We start from the raw sequence: 22,193 nt of genomic DNA, 5'->3' as shown, positions 1-22,193 counted from the left end.
TAAAGTTTGACAGTTTCAGCACTGCATTCTGGGAACCTATCCCACAGTTCCCTCAGCCCCATAGCTTTCTGTGTTTTTTCACTTGCGCATAATGGGGGGAAAAATGCCCCACAAATGATTGATGTCTTCTTCCCGCACTGTATGACCCTCATTCTCATTTGAAAACAAATGTCCATTTTTCAGAAGTCTCTTTCCCTGATGAGCGAACACTTTTGAGTCCTCTGCATTATGGACTTTTTAACTAAATGTGTCCCAAGAGCACCCACTGTCATCTTTCCAGACCACATTGCCCTCATTCTCCTCCCGTTGAAAGCAAGTGACCATTTTTCAGGAGGAAAGAAGGAATAATAGGGAGTCCCAGGGGAAAGAAAACCATGACTGAATCTCTGTGGGGCACTCCCCTCAATAACTTGTTAATATTGGTCTATCACTTGTGTGCTTAGGTGGGGGGGCCAGTCCCTAAAATAAGTGCGGCTGGAAGCCGCCCACCCCCCCAACTAAACTCAGCTGGCAGGGGCTATCTGAGGCTCCTGTTGACGTGGTACAGCACCTGGCTTATTAGCCATCCCCGACCCTGCCCCTGACACGTTGCCTCACAGGGGCCAGCCAGCCCCCCAAAATCTTTCCTGCATGGGGAGCCATCCCCCCTCCCCTTGGTGCTTGGTCAGCCCCTGGAAAATATGAGGCGCAGAAGCCTTCACCCTGCACAGGCCAGTATATGCTGCTGTCTGGAAGCAGGGTCTGCACTGCACAGCCAGCACATGGTGTGGTGGGGCTGGGGCTAGACACAAGGTGTGGGGGCTAGCCTGCCTGCTGCATGGTGCCTGTCGGGGACGGGAGCTGCCTCGTGCAAATGTGAAGCTCAGAAAAGAAGCCTTCACTCTGTGCAGGGCAGGACGTGCCGCTGTCTGCAAGTGTGACGCCCACAGACAAGCCTCCACATGGTGTGGTGTGGGCTGGCGTGCCAGCCACATGGTGCATGGGGGGGATGGGGCTAGCCCTGTGGTGCAGTGGGGGCTAACCCACTGACTGCATGGTACCTGGGGGATAGAGAGGGGTGTGCCACACAAGTGTGAAGCCTAGGGCAGGGCAGGACATGCTGCTCTCTGGTCTGCACAGCCAAGCCGCTGTGTTGTGGGGTGGAGGCTAGCCCGTCAGCAGAACGGACACCCTGGCTCTCCTGATGGCCCGGGCTCTCTTTCATGGCTAGATGCGATCGTCATGCTGAGAGAAATGAATTCAAAATGCCAGCCTTCCTGTTTCCGACTTCCAGCACGCTTGGAGAGCAGGGGAGGTGAAAGTGGACAGGATGTACATATTCTGGGAATTGGGGGGATACCTCTTTGTGCTGATAAAACGGGTTTAAAGAATCACTGTTTCCACATTAGCTGTCCACTGTGAGTGGCTGTGGGAGCTCTGCTAAGCAGCTGCGCACCACCTGGATCTCTCTTGGGGGGTGGGGGGGGGGCCCAAGTGCTCAGCTTATAGGGAATGCTGCTCAGCACAGCTCTCCAGTCTCAAATTGCCCAAGCCCCTCTTCTCATCCCACTGACCCCTCCCATCTGCCTCCTTTTCTACCCAAGGCCATCGTCTTGCCATACATGTACATCTTCTCCAGGGTCCAGGCATCTAATCAGCAGAGCCAAGCCTGTGAGCCACTAGTTAGCTGGGTGGGTCTTCAGTGTTTTGTGTGTGGCCAGCAAGGCACCCATGGAATTATCTGTGGACCACCTGAGCGGAGCTTGCAGACCACTGTTAGAGGTTCTCAAACTGTGGTACATGGACTAATCTAGAACATCTCTCAAGTATTTGTCCAACTAGTTCTTAAAAAATCTCCAGTGCTAGGGATTCTACAATGTCCCTTGGGTGCCTGTTCCAGATCTTAATTTCAGTGTTGGAAGGAGAGGAGTCTAATCAAATTTTTTTTTTTGCTGTGGAACAAAGATTTTCAACCTTGCTCTGTTTGTGAGTCATCAGGCGTCAAATGGAGGTGTGGAACCCACTGGAAATCTTACACATAGTTTGCTGATCGCGGATTGAAAACAACTTTTTAGATTAAGCCAGTGAATTCTTATGCTCCCTTCAGTGGGCACAGAGAACTATTGCTTACGCTCATCTTTATCACAGCCCTTCACGTATTTGAAGACAATGAAGGGTTTAGAAAAACCTGACACTTATTTTCATTGCTCTCTCTTGGACCGTTCCCAGTTTATCCACATTTTTCTGAAGTATGGGCATGGTACTCTTGCTGAGGCCTCATCAATGATCAGTGGTTTGAGCATTGGCCCTGCTAAACCTGGGGTTGTGAGTTCAATCCTGGAGGGAGCCATTTAGGGGTCTGGGGCAGGTAGATTTAAAAAAAACAAAACAAAAACTGTCAGAGATGGTGCTTGGTCCCGCCAAGAGGGCAGGGGACTGGACTCAATGACCTCCCAAGGTCCCTTTCAGTTCTTTGAGATGTGTATCTCCATATATTAATGCTGAGTAGAGCAGGACAGTTAATGTCTGTCTTACATCAACCACTCCAATTAATGCACTCCTGAATCTTAGCCTTTTCCACAACAGCTGCCATGTTCAGTCTGTGGTCCACTATAACCCTCAGATCCTCTTCAACAGTACTGTCACTGATCCATTTAGCAGTTGTGCTTTGTCTTTCTTTTCCTTCCTAATTGCTAAGTATTTGTCTTTTTTCAATTTTATCTTGATTTCAGAGCAATTCTCCAATTTATCCAGACTGGAGGATAGTGTTAGCATGCAAAACAAAGTGTGTGTTTGCAGCTTAGGGATGTTAAAACAATTAACTTGAGGCCTGCCACCTAGCTCTGGCACAGCTGTGGCCATGGGGTACCATCGCCTGACCTCTCAGTTCCTCTACTGCTAGTGCTGTTCGGCCTGGCATGTCTGGCTGCCACCAGAATTCACTGGCAAAGGCCAGTTAACTGGTAAGCATTTTTATTAAGACACAAGCTTCAGGGATTTCTTAAACTATCAAAACAATCTGATGACAGCCATTCAAAGCTGAAACCAACTGCTCCACAGCCCATGGAGTACAGGAGAAACCGTGACACCAGTACTCACCACACAGAAGCTATTAACAGCCAAACATCCCATTTAACAAGTTTCTCTCAACTGGAGCAGAATTACCTGTCTGCCTTACCAAAGTAAGTGATACCATACTGCCATGTGGAAAACTAGAAAAGGGGAAAGATAAGGGAAAGTGTAGGTCCCTCTGTTTTGTGGGGAAGGAAAGAACTGATCACATCAAAAAGGCTGAGGTGTTTAATACCAATTGTGATTTAGTCTTTACTAAATATTCTAACACAGTATTAATATGGAAGAAGCACAAGCCAAAATAGGGAAAGAACAGATTAAAGAATACAATAAACCCTCAAATTGCATAATTTTGAGTTGCACTTAACACCCGAGTTAAGCACCTCTCAAAATCTCGCCACTTCCCCCATTGCTCTGGCTCAACCCCCCAGCCCTGTGTGGCTCCAGTTCAGTGCTCCCTCCCTCATCGCCTAGCCCCACTCACCACCCGCACATGGCTCCAGCTCAACCTCTCCCCAGCCCTGGTTCAAATCCCTCACTGACTTACCACCCCAGCACGGCTCCAGATCACTGCCCCGTGCACAGCTCCTGCTCAAACCCCCTGCCGGCTGACCGCCGGAGCATGGCTCCAGCTCAACCTCCCCTCCCACCCCAGTTCAAAGCCCCCGCAGCCTGGCTCACCACCCGAGCACAGCTCTGGCTCACCACACCTATGCGTGGCTCTAGCTCAGTGTCTCCCCTTGCCCCCGGCATGCAGCTCCAGCTCAGCTCCAAGCTGTGCAGCCCTAACCCACCCCAGGCATAACCCCCCTTTCCCCCTCCCATGGCCTCAATCTACCACCAGGCTTAACACTCTCCAGCTGCACCCCCACCCCCCGCCCCAGGACTTACCTTTCACAAGGAGCTCCAGGTGCTCCTGCTGCTTCCCCGGCTGCAGAACTTGAGTTCCACTAGGGAAAAAGCTGCCTTCCGACTTACACGAAATGTGTGTTAAGTGAGGGTGCGTGGGAACGTAACTCAAGGGACTACTGTATTTAGATAAGTGTATTCAGATAGGTAGAGGTTGAGGAAATTCATCATGAGGGACCTAAGGAACTTGCTAATGGTTCCAAGATTGCTTTAGTGATTACTTTTTGAGAATTCTTGGAGGAGGATGAGGTCCCAGAAGGACTGGATATGGGCCAGTCAATTTGTAAGCACTTATAGGATAATATTATAAATAATAGCCAGCATGAATTTGTCAAGATCAAGTCATGTCAAATCAACTTTAGTTTTCTTCTTTGACAGATTACTATGGCTAGGGAGAAGCAGAAATGGGATACATCTTGGTTTGGTTAAGGCTTTTGACAGTCACACGTGACTGTTTATGAAACAAAGGAACCATCTAGATGAAATTAGTGATACACACCCTTTGCTTTATGCTGTGTATATTGGAGACCTTATCTGTAATCCACTAACCCTGCTTCTTTGTCTAATAACTACAGGGGGTTTTAAGAGGCTGCATCACTTTGAATAATCCCTTAAACTGTGCTAGCTACATATGCTAAATTGTCTGATATTGTGTTTCGCTATGGTGCTCGGACTGCCCTTCTCAAACCAAAGGAAGAGTTCTGTGTAGCTTGAATTCTTGTCTCTCCAACAGACGTTGATCCAGTAAACTATTGCCTCATCCATCTTGCTGCTATATACTTTTTAGAAATTAATCTATTGCCAGTTCTGAAAACTTAAATGTAAACCTCAAAGATCATTTACAGCTCCTAATGGTTCTGTATTGACCTCTTACTCATCAGCCTAGGTTTTTCACTTTAGGATAGTTTGCAGTTATGTCTTTAATGTTTTCTCTTGAGAAATTGTCAGCTGAACAGAAATGTCCTGAACTCCTTCATCCCTTTCATTTTGTTCCATGAGACCCTACCTACTTGTCTGATTTTTTTTTTTTTTTTTTTTTTTTTTTTTTGTTAGTCTACTTTAAGTCCATTGTCCTTATTCTGCTGCTCATTCCTTTCTTTTGTATAGAATAATGTAGTAATTGTTTCATGATAACTTTCACCCAGATTGCTTTCCCACTTCATATTCTTACATCATTCCCCTTCTGGTCAGAGTCAAGTCTGAAATGACCATCTCCATGTTGCTTCCTGTACTTTCTGTAACAAAAAGAGTTGTCCACAATATGTGCCAAGAAATTATTGCTGTGTGATTTTTTTAATGCATGGTTTGATAAAGTCTGTAGTTACTACCAAATATGTTTGTACACTGGTGGACGTAGGGTTTCACTTTGGTTTCACCTGGTGCTCAATAGAAACATCATTTCTCATATAGCTAGTCATTGCATTGTCTTTAACATCTCTCCAATTTATGAAGAAAGCCATCTGAGACTTACGTAAGCGGCCATGGTGTTGTCAGAGGTGCCACAGCTCTGAGGATTAAAACAGAGAATCTGGTTAACATTTTTTCTCAGGCAGCGGTCAGACAAGGACTTATGACTTTGCCATTGAAATGCACACACATGTTGCCAGAGATACCATTCCAGAATCAGAAGCTATAATGCATGTAAAATTGTGTCTGGGGATGGATTTACAGTGTACCTCTCTAACGTTATCTGAGGTGTGTAAGAGGACATTGTGGAAGTCAGAGCTGCCCTTCGTGACCATCACTACTTCAGCCTTTTTTTTTTTTTTTAAGATTCTGTTGTAGAGATCTGTGCTGGAATCTTCTTTAAGGAGTTGCTGTCAGCTTTCTGCAGCTCTTGAAAGTAAAAGTTGGAGACTGGATCTTAATTAGGTTATGTAAAATTCCTGAAAAGTGCTATGGCTATATCTCCTCTGGTTACCTATTTTTAGTTATTTTCAGACTTCTTTTTGGTTTGGTGACTTTCACTACGTGTTTGTGGTAAATGGCAGTGTATACACCTATTACTCTGCAGATGGTGACTTACGAGAACAGTATTTCCAGATTCTGTTTCTTTGTTTCATAGAAATAAAAGGTGATTTCCTTCCTTGTCTGGGGAATTAAGGCTGTGGCCATACCTGGCCAAAATTTTGAAATGGCCATGCTAATGGCCAAATTGGAGGATACTAAGGAGGTGCTGAAATGAATATTCAGCACCTCACTAGCATGCCCCCAGACGCAGCGTGTCAAAAGTGCCGCGTTTCGCAAATGTGTGGCTCGTCTACATAGGGGTCCTTTTTGAAAGGACCCTGCACATTTTGAAATCCCCTTATCCTCAGCTGATAAGAATAAGGGGATTTTGATGTTGGTGGGGTCCTTTCAAAAAGGACCCCCACGTCGTGAGCCACATGCAATCGAAATGCTGCACTTTCGAAGCGCCGTAGCTGGCGGCATGCTAATGAGGCGCTGAATATTAATTTCAGTGCCACCTCAGTATCCTCTGATTTGGCCATTAGCATGGTCGTTTTGAAGTTTTGGTCAAGTGTGGCCACAGCCTCAGTGAATGCAGATAAAAAGGAAACTTTTGGTACTGAAGTCTAAAAAGCAGTTGTCTCCACCATCAAGAGAAACAAACAACTTTTTTGCTCCCGGCAGTAACTATAGATGTTGAGCCTTGCATTCTGAAATCACCAGCTGTCTTCTAAAAGATGGGAGCATGTAAGACTTTTGCAGGCTTTGTGCAGAACAGATCTATGTAAACAATTCAGCTGTTAACTCAGAGCTTTGAAAGATAAATGTAAAACTTTTACATTAAATTAGCAGTTGCTCCCCCTTCCTCTGTTAGCTGATACTAAACTGAAGTGCTAGGAACTTTTTTAATGTGAACTTGATGTAGTGTAGATTTTTTAGCAAGGATCCTCTGGCTAGTGAGTTTACAAAATGGGAGAGAACAAGTTGAAGGGTTATCTTACTCCTCATCAAACAGTTTAAATTTGTTTTACTACATTGATCATAACAAAAAGCAGTTAAGTAGCACTTTAAAGACTAGCAAAATAGTTTATTAGGTGAGCTTTTGTGGGACAGACCCACTTCTTCAGACCATAGCCAGACCAGAACAGACTCAATATTTAAGACACAGAGAACCAAAAACAGTAAGCAAGGAGGACAAATCAGAAAAAGATAATCAAGGTGAGCAAATCAGAGAGTGGAGGGGTGGGGGGGAAAGATCAAGAATTAGATAGATTGAGTTAAGTATGCAGATGAGCCCCTATAGCGACTCAGAAAGTTCACATCCCGATTTAAACCATGTGTTAATGTTCCGAATTTGAATATAAATGTCAATTTGTCCGCTTCTCTTTCTACAAAGGAGCGATAATTTCTTTTCAGTAACACACATACCTTGAGGTCATTGTCAGAATCGCCCATTCCATTAAAATGCAGATGCTTTGTATATTGGACAGACTTCTAACTCCCTTAGACAAAGGATCAACGGGCACAAAACAGACATTAAAACACTCCAGATCCACAAACCAGTTAGTCAACATTTTAATGGAATGAGGCATTCTGTCAATGACCTCAAGGTATGTGTGTTACTGAAAAGGAATTATCGCTCCTTTGTAGAAAGAGAAGCGGACGAATTGACATTTATATTCAAATTCGGAACATTAACACATGGTTTAAATCGGGATGTGAACTTTCTGAGTCGCTGTAGGGGCTCATCTGCATACTTAACTCAATCTAATTCTTGATCTTCCCCCCCCACCCCTCCACTCTCTGATTTGCTCACCTTGATTATCTTTTTCTGATTTGTCCTCCTTGCTTACTGTTTTTGGTTCTCTGTGTCTTAAATATTGAGTCTGTTCTGGTCTGGCTATGGTCTGAAGAAGTGGGTCTGTCCCACGAAAGCTCACCTAATAAACTATTTTGCTAGTCTTTAAAGTGCTACTTGACTGCTTTTTGTTTTGATAGTGTATAGACTAGCACGGCTTACTCTCTGTTACATTGATCATAGTAAGAATTTGACAATTTTGGTGGTATTATTTTGCTGCTAGACGCTATGGGTGTGTGTACCCAATTGCCCAAGATGCTAATGGGGAGTAGAGGTAAGATGTGATCTGGGCAGCAGGAAGATTAACTTATGGGACCAGGACAGAGAGATACTACATGGGGAAACTGTCTGGTTAGGAAAAGAGTCCAGGATTGTGTTTTCCTGCAAAGTTAACTTTATAATTTGACTGCCTCTCATAATTTAAGTTCTTTCAGTTGTTCATGATGGTGCTTTTAACTCTAATTGGCTGCCCTGTTTTGGGGGGGAGGGTAGTGCCACAGCGCTAGTGAGCACAGTTCAGCTGGTCATATGACCAGTATAGTGTGGGTGCAGACTAACTTCAGTATCTTCACAGGGTATGTTCACATGTGCTCAAAAGGACAAAAAAGCTCTCCCACTTTTCATTAGGAAAGGATCAACAGATTGTCGCAATTTACTGAAGTGGTAAAAATGGCGGGGGGGGTTGGTATAGCGCTCCCCTCCCAACCACACTGTCATTCTTGCATGCCCTCTTAGGGGGCATGCTTCACACTCTGGGACATCTGAGCAAGATTAAGCTGGTTACTGTGAAAGCCAAAGTAGGCTCTTGTGCATTGCAATTTAAAGTAAAAATATAGCTGTCCCCCTTTCTTCCTAAATGCTAAAGTTCAGGGTCTTTGGGAACTAAAGTAATGAGGCCTTGTTTTTTTCTTTTAAATGAGACTTTTTTTTTTACTCCCTAAGGTTTTTCTTGCTAGGGAGATTACTTAGTTCTCATGCATTACTTTTTCATGCAAATACTAAATCTTAAAAAGAACACTGTACACTTAAAACACTCGTTTATCTGTTTGGAGGAAGGGGATGACGTTTTTGTTTATCCCCACTTCTTTTTATATATTGGTTAGTGCTCATTCTTCATTGCACTGTCATTTATTTTTGGAATCTGAGCCTATGGAAATTGTACTGCAAATTTAAATGTGTGCAGATGTAAACCCTTAGTCAGTTTGCATTTGTCCATGTGGTTATTTGTTGAAAAGCAAAAAAATAACTGCAAAAACATAAAATTAACAGGGTGACTGGGATTTGTTTTAGATGCCATTACCATTTCTAAGTCTGTTTTTGAAATTGACTAAATTTGAATTTGTTCATGATCTTTTAATGTCAATACAATGCTTTCCTGAATAGCTATGCATTAGGAATTTTCTTTTGTTGTAAAATTGTTATATGGTAAAGAATTATTTTCATGTAGAACCATTTTATGCAATACCAAAGCTTAAAGGATGTATTTGTGAAAGAAGGATTGCACAATGATTTATAAAATGTGACTGTTTAAAAGCATACAGCACAACCTCAGTTGTGAACATCTCTGGAATGGAGGGTGTTCATAACTCTGAACAAAATATCTGCTTCTTTCAAAAGTTTACAGCTGAACAATGACTTAAAGCTTTGCAATTTTACTAAGCTAAAGAAAAGTGCTGCTTTTAATCATCTTAATTTAAATGAAACAAGCACAGGAACAGTGTTCTTGTTAAATCTTTTTTTAAAACTTCCCTTTATTTTTTTAGTAGTTTAACACAGTATTGTACTGTACAATATTTGCTTTTTTGGTCTCTGCTGCCTGATTGTATACTTCTGGTTTCAAATTAGGTGTACGGTTGACTAGTCACTTTGTAAGTCTTGGAATAAAATAAAACTTTGATTACCTCCTCCCCCATCCCTGATTAAATAAATAAATAAAAAGCGAGAGACAGATCACAGGACAATGCCAAAACATGGAATGAGTGTGAAGTGAGTAGAGCCCTGTGAATCCCCACATATCTGTTTTATATCTTGGGTATGTGCATCTGTGGATGTGGATGCAGATGTCTGCAGATCATTTTTGCAGATATGGATGCCAGTTTTGTATCTAGTCACATCTCTATAGAGAATTGCGGTAGAGATGAGTAGATAGAGCTCCAAGAAAGGAACAGAGTGTGGTTTTATTTGTAGGTCACTTTTGAAAAGGGTCTGTTTTTGCAGTGTCCTGACTTGTTTAGAATGTTCAAACCTGTATTAAACACTAGCTAGTATTAATTGAGTTAGGCTAGTGTTTTATATTAATGCTTCATCTAGAAACAAGCCAGCTATTAGTTCCCAGATGAATGAAAAGCATGACAGTGACACAGTGTTGCCAGTCTATTTGTCAACCAAGTCTTATTGATTAAACTCTGATCACGCGTTCAAGCACTAAATATTGGTAAGGGAGGAAAATGGAAATCCATAATGGCAGCTGGCTAGGATCTCAGAGATATTCAGAAATCCAGACAGCCTCATCATCTTAGGTGCTGTAGCAGATGGGTGTCTTTTTCTAAATTGGTTGTTTCTATGTTTTTTTTCTGGATGAGGGGGAAAAATGTTTGGAGACGCACATTATTCCACTGACTGTTGCACAGCTTCCATGGTTTTCTGAAATATATTTCTTGGCATAAGTTAATTTGGATATTGATGTAATAATGTAAAAAATCTAGAAATGCTAACCAGGGAGTTGTGCCTGGGGCAGGAGACCGGGGTTCAGGAGAGGGTGCATTGTCAGGGAGGGGGCATGGGTGCAGGAGAGGATTATGACCTGGAGGAGGGGTGTGGGGGGGATAGAGAGTAGAGGGAGGGGGAGAGGCTGGGGTACCAGAGACAGGCTCTGGCTTGGAGGCACTTACCTGGGTGGCTCCCAGCCAGAGCCCTGTCCAACAGTTTCCTCAGCCAGACTCTCTACCTTTCGTGTCCTCACAGGCTGCTCAGAGTTTCTGGCAGGGGCCATATGATCCCCTGAATGCAGCAAGCTGGTGAGTGGAGGAAACGGGTACTTAGAGTGCTGCTGGTCCTGCAAACAGACACTTCTCGTTGGTTGGTTTCCAGTCAATGGGACGTGCAAGATTTTGGTGGGGATGTGCATGCAGCACCTGTCCCCACCTCCCCTTCTACCTGGGCTTGTGGCACTCATGGGAGCACAGGGCCATGTCAGCTGGCGTCTCTGAGCAGAGTGTGGGGAAGGGACAGGAAGGGAGACTGGCTGAGGTGCCCCTGCACTGTGGTTTGGATCTAGTGGCCTGGCAGGTCGGATATGGCCTGCAGGTCTTATTTTGACTACCCCATCCTAGTCAATGATGTCGTAATTGAGAACTCAGTTCACGTCTTCGTTAACACTTAAATAGTTCTAAGGAATGAAATAAATGGAAGTGATTGTAGTGCTTTGTGATTGAATTTCTTTTCATGTATCCACTGAAGATTTACCACTCAAGTAGTTGCAGAATTATCTTCCTCATGCTCCCTCATCAGTGAGTGAGACTGAAGGACAATTTTTTTAGGGATGCAACAACATTTTGGTCTATCACCTTTTGGTTGGTTTTTTTTTCCTGAGGATACTTCATTAAGTCTGTCTCCAAGGAACTATAAAGGATAACACAGTCATAAGAACAGCTATACTGGGTCAGACCATAGGTCCGTCAAGCCCAGTATCCTGTCTTCTGACAGCGGCCAATGCCAGGTGCCCCAGAGTGAAAGAACAGAACAGGTAATCAGCAAGTGATCAATTCCCTGTCGCCTACTTCCTGCCTCTGGCAAACGGAGGCTAGGGACACCATCCATGCCCATCCTGGCCAATAGCCATTGATGGACCTATCCACCATGAATTTATTTAGTTCTTTTTTAAACTCTACTATAGTCTTTGGTCTTCATGACATTATCCAGCAAGGAGTTCCACAGGTTAACTGTGCGTTGTGTGAAAATATATTTCCTATTGTTTGTTTTAAACCTGCTGCCTATTAATTTCATTTGGTGATCCCTAGTTTTTGTGTTGTAGAGAGCATAAGTAAGAAATTACTATTTATTCCTCACATCAGTCATGATTTTATATATCTGTCATACCCCCCACTTAATCATTTTGTTTCCAAGCTAAAAAAGCCCAGTCTTATTAATCTGTCCTCATATGGTAGACGTTCCATACCTTTAATCATTTTTCTTGCCCTTTTCTGAACCTTTTCCAATTCCAATATATCTTTTTTTTTGAGATGGGGCGACCACATCTGTACACAGTATTCCAGATGTGGCCATACCATGGTTTTATATAAAGGTAATATGACATTTCCTGTCTTATTAGCTATTCCTTTCTTAATGATTCCAAACATTTTGTTAGCTTTTGACTGCCACTGCACATTGAGTGGATGTTCTCAGAGAACTATCTGCAATGACTCCAAGATCGCTTTCTTGCGTGGTAACAGCTAAATCAGACCCCATCATTTTATATGTATAGGTGGAGGTAGCAGTGTACTTTTTTTTTTTTTTTTTTTGAATAATTCCCATTGTCTGGAAGCAGAACTCTGAACATCTAGAAATGATGGAGCTGCCTGTCAAAATGGTCATTGAGTGACTCTTGAGAGTTGTATTTTGGGGAGTTATACATGAGAGAGAGCATTTCTGTGCTCTGTTAATACTTTATGTACAGGACAGTGTTAGAGTCTAAAAGAGACAAGCTTAAGGTTAAAATCAAATTTAACACCTTTCACTTTGAGCACTGCATCTTTGGCTATATCTAGGTTACAGTGATTTGTCAACAGAAGTTTTTTGTTGGAAGACATCTTCCAACAAAACTTCTTTGACAGATCGCATCCAAATTGCCCAGTGATCCACTCTGTAAACAGAATGGCCAGACTGCGTGGCCACTCTCTTGACAAAACAGCCAACTGGAAGCACAGTAGACAGGGCTGCCTCGTGTTCTGGAAGCCTTGCCTGTTGAGATAGGGCCCCTTGGAACATCCAGACCAGGTTTCTGTCGACCGACCTCTGTTAACAGAGGTGCTGTGCTTTGTGGGGAGCGGGATAAGACTGTCGACAAAAGTGCTATGTTTTGTCAGTTTACTGTCAACAGAAAACCTTCATAACCTGGATGCTTTCCAGGTTTTGTCGACATAGCCCTTTTGGTGAAAGAAGAGCTGATGGGCATAATATCTGTGGGCATAACAACAAGTAGCATAATCATGGATTTTAAATAGTTGATTCTTTCTTCAGCTTTACCAAGACAATTTTACTTCTTAATCAATTAGGTGAGCTTATTGTCATTATAGGTACTGTTTTTTAAAGATGTAAAAGCTGTTTTGGCATACTCATGGAAAAATTAAAGGCTGAGCTATTTCTCTGGCATTTCGCACTAGGCCTGGTTTGCTGTTCCTCCTCACTGCACGATTATCTGAGGAATTCTCTTGCTTGAGGCTTCAAGGTGCTTTATGCTGATTTGTGACTTCTGTCCATATTTCTCCAATCTGCTATATTAACTTTTTTTTAAATAGTAAGATTCCTAGTTTTATTTTTAAATTAGTTCAGTGATTCAAAATAACACTTGTCACATTTTTGTATATTAGTATTTGTTCTAGTTCTGGATAATTCATGACAGAAAAACTGTTGGAAGTTTGCCTTTTTGTTGCCTTCTTTCTAATGGTTTCATTCCTTTGTGAAATAGGTGGACTATGGCAGTTTATAAAGCTTAAATCTATCTGTAGGCTTACTGAAATAATATCTTAATATTATGACTTTCGTTGTCTTGTTAAAAGTTTCTTTTTAGAAACTAACTAAAATCTGATGGAAAAAACAACTTTATTGTGTAATCTTCCCCCCCACCCACCCACGTGGGTGCGAAAATGTTGTGTAGAAGGTGTGCCAAACAGACTGGCATATGACCTTAATGAAAATAACTGTATTAAAAAAAATACCATACTCTGACAGTCCCATATGAACTGGGGGAAGGGATCTCAGTACTCTCAATGTAATTAGAGTCTGAGTATCAAGTACATTCAGATGTTTTTAAAAGGTATATTAAGATGATGCCTTCCGTCTTTCTTTGATCACAGTTTGTTTCTGGAGAATCTTTTTGAAGAAGGTCAAATGCACTGTTGGCTAATCACTAGGTGGGTGTGCTGTATTCCTTAAGACGTAACACGTTCTCCTAACTCTATCCTTAAAGGAAAGTATAATTCTTTTAAAAGTAGATTTGTGTAGTTACTGTATATTTAGATTGCCTTTAAGAGAAATGGTCCTCAAGAATACTTCTTGACATTACCGACTTTAGAAGTTGTTCTCTCCCTCTCTTTCTGCAAGGTTTGAGCATTTGGAGCATTGCTCAGTCAGATGTTTAAAGTTGGAGTGGTAAATCCATTCCAAGAGGTGAGGGGCAAGCAGTCAAGACTTTACATATCTGGATTATAGATCCCGAAGTCAGCCCTTGGGGCCTTGACCAGTGTCTTGCTAAAGGCAGTGAGGTAGAAGATACTGGAAATGAATTGCTGGCTAGGTAATTGGTATAGGGTGGAGTATTTTGTGAAACACTGATCCACCCTTTTCTTAGTATGTCCATCCTGGTTAAATGTAAACATATACACTTAAAAAAACAAAGAATGTAGGCCATCCTACAGGTTTCAGGATGCCATCCTGAAGTGCTGACTTGGGAAGAAAATTGGGAGTTTGTGGTGGATAATCAGCTGAACATAAAATCCCAGTGTGACACTGGTCAAAAGAGCTAATGTGATTCTGGGATGCATAAATGGAAAAATCTCATGCAGGAGCAGAGAGGTTATTGCAGCTCTGTATTTGGCACTGGTGTGATTGCTGTTAGAATTCTGTGTACTGTTCAGGTGCTCACAATTCAAGAAGGATGTTGATAAATTAGAGGATGCAAAGAAGAGCCACAGAAAAGTATTAAAGGATGAGAAAATATGCCTTACAGTGCTGGAGCTCAGTCTGTTTAGCTTAACAAAGAAAAGGTTAAGGTGTGACTTGATTATATTCTGCAAGTATCTAAATGGGGTGCAGATATTTGATAATGAGTTCTTACATCTGACAAAGAAAACTGCATGCCTGGAAGTTGAAGTTAGATAAATTCATAATGGAAATAAGTTGCACATTTATAATGGTAAGAGTAAACCAACACTTGAACAGTTCACCAGGCTTCATGGTGGATTTTGTATTATTGACCATTTTTAGATAAAAATTAGACACTTTAAAAAAAGTTATACTTTGGGAAATATTTGGGAATGTTCAGTGGCTTGTATTATCCTGGAGATCAAGGGTACGTCTTCACTACCAGGAAGATGGATGCAGCCAAGGTCAATCTTCCAGAGTTTGATTTAGCGCATTTGGTAGGGATGTGCTAAATTAAACTTGCAAGGTGCCCCATTGGCTCCGTTACTCTTTCTCCTCCTCAGGAGTAAGGAAAGTCCCATCAACCTCCCGCAGTGGAGATGGAGTGGAAGTTTAGGTAAAAGTACGTTGACTTCAGCTACATAGTTAACATAGCTGCAGTTGCACATCTTAATTTGACCTTCCCCTTTAGTTTAGGCCTGGCCCCAGTTAGACAATCACAATTGTCCATTCCGGTCTATGTTTCCCCTAAAGTGCACAGCTTTCATTAAGCCCTGTGCAGCTGCTATTAAGCCCCACACAGAGGCTTAGGGCTTCAGCGGGGAGTGCGCACAACTTCAGTACCTCTACCACAGCCTTGAGCTCCCTTCTACGTTCGGAATCCCTTGGTCCCACTCTTGCCGCATGAATTTTGTTATGTGCCACACATCACCTCCACATGGATTCACATAAGAAAACTACTTCTGCTCTGCTTCTGGCCTTGGAATATATAAATGATTTATAAAAGACATATACATCTTTTTAATAAGACTTTGCATTTCTCAGATCAGTTTTCTCAAAACTATTGAACCATGTTATGGTAGATACTTACTGCATGTTGTTATAATGATTCCTTTATCCAAGTATGAGTGCTTCCTTCTAATTGTTGTCTTCATATCTTAGTGGGAATTTTACTTTAGCTGGCTAGTTTACTGCACGGCACAGTATTAAGAGAAACTGTGGTGGGACTAGAGTAATAAAACAAGGATATTTAACGTATTTAAATTTTCATTTCTGTGCTGTAGAGAACTGGTTAAATGATTCAGTACAGTTCTGAATAACCTTAGGAATTACAGTGCAGTGGCTTTTTTTCAGCTGCAGTTTTACAGTGTATGTGCTGTATTTACAGCTGGTATATTATGTAGAGATAACAAGTATTTAATGTTTGACTCTGATAAGCAACAAAGTATATTGTCTATGATACCTTGTCAATTACAGATTTTGCTTACGTTCACACTGAGACATTATCTCCTAAATTTACTGTCTGTTAACATTTGTCATTCTGAAAATAGGACTTTGAGTACCAGATCTGGAAAACTATTCTTATTCATGCACTTATTCTAGTTCTATGAATAATATACTTGTATTACTCTATTGTTTAAGAACCAGGACCTCATTGTGCCTAGTCTGTATATAAACATAGAATAAAAATATCTCTTCTTTTTCTGCCCCTGAGGGTTTTGTTTCATACATCATAAAATTATTGATGATGTGTCAGGTCTAATTTTGTTACAAATAATGTGGCTTCCACAATTTTTCTTGAGCAAATATTTCATACCCTTCTGTGTGTCAAGGTTAAAGAGGAATCTAGGAAACATGATGGCTACCTGAAATAAATTTTAGACTCTTGATAGCTCTCGAAATTCTCAGAGGAATATCTGACAATACTATCATATGATCATAAACAAAGCTGTCCTTTGAGGAATACTTTGTCCCATCAGCTAATTGTCAGTGGTCTTGTTAACAGTTAACCAAAATAAATAAACCCATTTGCAGTTCCAGATTAAAATAGCTTGTTAGGAGAGGACTGTGATAAGTGTTCTTGTTTTGCTGTATTTTGTAGAATATAATTTACAGTATCTAAAATAGACAGGTCACTGGAAATTCATCTATTAAGGAATCTTTTCTTCCACGGGGGGGATCTCACACGGTCTTGTGCACTAAGCATATTTGCAGCAAAGACTTGTATTACTAAGGCTGAAAAGTCATGCAGAAGTTTTCAAGTAGGGCTTTTTATTGCTCTCAATATGCTACACCGTAAAAACAGTAAAACACAGATCACACTAAAGGAAAACAAGTTAATTATGCCGGTCAGGGTCAACAATATGTAGTTGTCCAGTTTCTCATTTTCTAATGACTCATAGTCACTCTCAGAAACATAAGGTAACAGGTATTAAACATAATTCTAAATATAGAATCATGGGTACTAAAGCATCTTCATTTTGTACAAAATTGGTCTGATTATAACACATGCTTGTCAGATAACAAAATTAGTGTTTTGTATTCTGAAATGTAGCTCTGGTTCTTGTGTCAGTATTAGTGATGGCAGTTCGCGCTGTTTCTTTCTCTAAGAGAATGAATTGAATTGTTTCTTGTGCCTTAACCGAACTATTTCAGTTAGCTATGTCTCCAAGACCCCATCGAAGGTACAGAATTGCAATGAAGTCAGTCATATCACATTCTGCCTGCAGAAGCTTTAGCTGATGATGTACCACAAGGGGAGAAGCCTGCTTAATGTGCTGGTAATTGGGAAACAGCCTGTGAATATATTTGTGGTTGTAAATTGAACAAAATTGATATGGAAATAGACACACAAAATACATCCCACTAGCCAATTCTTAGCCAAGCTTACATTGTTCTGAAGAGTGATTACAAATATGTGAGGAGTGAAAATTAAGGCTTGGAGGTTTACTGTTGAGCTCTTTAGGAATACTGGATGAAATTGAGGGTGTGTCTATACTTACTGACACACTGTGATTGACCTGCCAGAGTTTGATTTTTTTTTTGCCACATCAGTGAAGATGCAGTGAAAATGGATCTGTCCGGGCTCAATTTTCCATCCTGGTACTCCATGCTGCCACATGGAGTAAAGAACTTCTGTGCAAGGACAAAGATCGCTGATCTACACCAGGGTACAGAGTTAATCCTGATACACTGATTCTAGCTATGCTCATGGCATGGATAGAATTGCATATCTGGGATCAACTTTAATCCCTAGCGTAGACCAGGCCAAAGAGAAGCCACATTTTTATAGTGAGATTCTCTTAGGCCATAGGATAGAAAGGAGAGTGATGAAATGTAACTCTGCTATGCAAAACAGTATATAACACTATTTTATCTATCCTTGTTTATCGTTGTGTTTGGTGCCCAGAATATGGTAGGCACTGTAGAAATGTATAGGAGGAGAAAATTCCTGACCCATTTTCTAAAGAATCCTCCTTCCTCTTTTTTTCCCCAGGAATAAGGGTTTTTTCGAATTTTTTTTTTTCCCCCCCCCCCCCCCCCCCCCCCCCGAAGGAACCCCATCTACACAGCTGTTTTTGTTTTTGGAAAAGTCTCTTCGGGAAATGCAATCACATGTGATTATGCAAATTAAGTGCCGGATTTGTAAATCGGCCCTTCTTTTGCATTTTTGATCTCCTTCATTTGCATCCCTCCTCTGAAAGGGGAATTCCGTGTAGACACGGCCAAAGAGATTAAACTCCAAATGTAAAAAATGAATGGAGTACTAAAGTTACTCCTGGCACAGTTTATTAATGTCCTGTGAAAGTTATAGCATGCCTAAACCATAGGGACAGGAGTGATATAGCTAAAACACCGTAGTTATGCTGCTATATTTCTATCATGTAAATGCAGTGTGTAGTTACAATTTTTCCACATTACTGTAGAAACAGTGTCTCTCTGAATGATGGTAGTAGGTAGATGGAAGCAAGGAAGTTGCATCTGTGTAGAACTTTAGGTTAGCCTAGCTATATGGCTCAGGGGTATGGACATTTCAGACCCATGAGCACTGTAGCTATAACATATCTATATGTATATGTATTATAACTATAATCTGAGTGGTTTCTTTGTAACCATACAGAATGTAATAAATATACAGAGTGGAACTGCAATAGAATATCAAGTGGTGTTTTGAGAGTTCCAATCATGCTGCTCCCGAAAGTTTTGCTGGAACCTCCTCTCACCCCTTTCATTCTTTTATTGTGAAAGGGGATGCCTCACAACAAAACCACAAATGTACCCACTGAACTTCCTACCCTTCTGTAAAGGCTGATTCCTGCTCTGGAACTTTGAGTGCAGAAGGTGGGGACTGGCAAAAACCTTAAAGTACCCTGCCACTAAAGACTTCTGCTTTTTAAAGAAACACAAACAACTAGACCCCCACTGCCCCAAAAAAAGCCCCAAAACCTTCAAGGTCAGATGGTCATATTCCCCAGCCTTGGATGATGCGCTGCCACCACCCAAGTGCAAAAACCTCTTGAGGACCTGGGAGGACATGCTTGGTATGACTCCCTGTAGGGTAACCCTAACCTTTTAACCTCCCTGGGGAGAGAGCTTGAAGACAACTGCGGTTTCTTAATAGTTGACCTTTCAGTCACAGGCACGAGCACACAGAAGCTTCTGCCTTCTAGGACACAGGAATCAGATCATAGTCTTAAAGGTTATTTTTATTAACAAAACAAAGAAGACCTGCTTGGTAAGTATACCTACTTGCTGGGTGTTACAGCACAACTGAAAAACGGTTAGATTAAAGTACAGGAAATTGCTTTCCTGGTGTTCAGTATAAAAGTCAATGTAAATGAGCCAGGCAAGTCCCACAAACTAAATCCACAATTAAAAAATAAAACCTGATAATGTCTAATTAAACATCCCCTGTCTACTCACATATCCATTGTCCACAATTCAGTGCTTTCTAGCTATGGATATTACTTAGAACTTCCATACCTGGTTCCTGGCTCATTTCATTTTGGTATCTCTCCTGTGACCACACAAACAGTGCCAGGCAGATTTTTTATTCCAATTCAGAGCTCATTTTCAGGGACCCCTATAGGTAACTTAAGTAAATGAATGCCTGGGACTTCTAGAAATGGGTAGAGGTTGAACCTCTCTAATCTGGAATTTTTGTCCTACAACATCCATAATCTGGCATGATTTTAGTTAGCTAGATGACCACTTACCATGGGTTTCCCGCAGTCCCATAAAGTTTGTTTACAGCCACCAGTCCTGGCTTTAGTGTTCTGTGCTGTTATTCAGCTTTAATTTACCTGTAAATGTCTAAGAGCCCAGTAAGAAGCAGAAGTTTTGCTAATGCTGCTAGACAATATTGACCTCCCATAGTCTAGCACATTCTCTTGTCTGGCACCGGTTAGATCCTTAGGGTGCCAGATTAGAGTGGTTCAACCTGTAGTAGCTCTTCCATCCATCATCACACATGCCTGTCTACATGCAGCTATACAAAGGTGGTTAGAAATGAATCCACAATGAATTTAATAGATATCTCGTTTCTCCCACAGTGGTACAAAGGCAAACTTCAACCTTTTCCAGAAGGTTTTGGGCTCCCTTGGTCTGCAGAATGGGCCTCTTTCCCAGTATTTGCTTGACGTTGTAATTGATAGAATTGGAACTCTTCCAATTTGTACTTTTAAAATAAAATCTTTCTAGAACTTGGGTCTAATAATATTTTAAGCTTATTTTCACTATTCATGCAACCAATTGTTCCTGCGAGTACCTACCATTTCAATATGCATTCCACATTTTAATAATTTAACTGAAAATACTTGCAGCATTAACAATTTTAAGAATACTACGCTTGCAGAAAAATGGCTTTTAGTTGCTACACTGTATGTAAATTATAGTCAGCCCAGTGATTTAAAGAAAATAGTAATTAAAAATGAAGTTAACTTCATATTTAACTGTGGTATAAAGGGACAAACCCATGAGTTCAACTTTACAGGAATTTTCTTCACACTGCTTCTCTGAGGTCACTGCCTCAACTCAGTATTGTACTCAGTGACAAGGAGCTGTTAGCTGCTTCCGTTTCTAGCTTACTTCTTTCGCTGTGGCTTTTGTATACATTGGATTATGTTGTTTGGTTGGTCTTTGAATGAAGACGAGAGGCTTCTGATTTATATTTTTAATTACAGATTAACTTGCCATTTTTTAAAGCAAGGTCGGTGAGTAATGCCAAAATTTTAAAAAATAAAGATTTCTTCCGAGGAATTACTATTTCATCAAAGATATTTGGAACATTTCCCCCCCCCCTCATCCCCAATCCACTGCTTTTCAGAGTTATGTGGGTGTAATGATTCTTTAAAATGTGTCTTCAGTGATGAAATCAATCAGGTGTATTGTTCTTACTTGCCCAGGTAAGTCAGTTTTGAAAATCTTTTTCTTTGCTGTACAATTCACTATTTCAAATGTGTGAATATATTCCTTGGAAAAAAAGCTTTCTGACAGCACCCGGTGGTTTTTCCCCCGCGACGTGGTGGCCAACTGACGTGCGGGCGAGCCGTGGCCAGAACCCAGGGTCCTCGAGGAAGGGGGATTCCCACCATCAGGAGGAGCAACGCAGTCACTTAAAGGGCAATGGAACTCCACCTAAGGTTCACCCACCCTCTAGCAGGGAGTCACCCAATCAGGGAGAGAAGGAACCAACGCAGGTATAAAAGGGAACCAATAACAAATTTATTAACAAGCAAAACACAATAGCAACATAAACATATAAACCAGTTCAACAGCTCTATTTTTAACTACACTCTAACTTACAAAAATGGATGCGTGACCCATCCTGGGACCTGTGGTGGTATATTTATTTCTCCGCAAAGGAAAACGGATTAATTAAAAGGAGAGAAATGGAAAGAGGGAAGGGAGACCTGGGCTGGGGCGCTACTCCTGGCCCAAATGGGTAGTGGTGGAGGCAACCGGGTCTCTTCGCCCTCGAATAACCTCCAAACCCCACCCTTTTTCCCGGGACCTTTAGCCCACTCGGGATGAATAAAAATAGACAGGGAAAGGGAGAGGAACGGGGTTATAGTTATTTCCTTACGGAAGTTTTCATAAGCTTGTTAGAACTTCTCTTTGTTTACTATTTAAGTTATTAATACTTTAAACTGATTATATATCTATATCTATATATATCTATATATAGCTATATATATGTATAAAACCATAAACAATGTTAAACTGCAATAACATATAATTATAACACATCTGAACTAAGTACTCTTAATTATGTGTGGTAGGCTTAGCAGGTCTGGCCTTGAGGGGTCAGACCCCCAGGTGTTACCCTCCCCCCGTTGAGAGACGGTACAGTGAGAGCCACGTATCTCCCACTCCCCACTAAGGGGCTCTGGTGCCCACCAAGTGTCTTGAATATGTGTTAATCCTAATATGATGATTGTGGCCCGGCTGTGCCGTAGGCCCAATCAAATTACGTGTCCTGTGGGGCGGTGTTTGGTCGAGTTGGAGGAGTTGTCCAATTCGGTGTGGTTAGAAAGTACCCCAGCACCGGTGCTGCTTGCGTGCG

At 41.5% G+C, this 22,193-nt stretch overlaps 1 protein-coding gene across 2 annotated transcripts in view; it reads left to right on the top strand.

Moving 5' to 3' along the window:
• The window catches only part of PRKX (protein kinase cAMP-dependent X-linked catalytic subunit), a 136,596-nt gene that overhangs the window by 18,130 nt on the left and 96,273 nt on the right, over positions 1-22,193 (top strand). The window lies entirely within an intron of this gene.

This window comes from Carettochelys insculpta, chromosome 1, assembly GCF_033958435.1.
Source record: "Carettochelys insculpta isolate YL-2023 chromosome 1, ASM3395843v1, whole genome shotgun sequence".
Lineage (NCBI taxonomy): Eukaryota > Metazoa > Chordata > Testudines > Carettochelyidae > Carettochelys > Carettochelys insculpta.
This window is presented reverse-complemented; position numbering and strand designations above follow the sequence as displayed.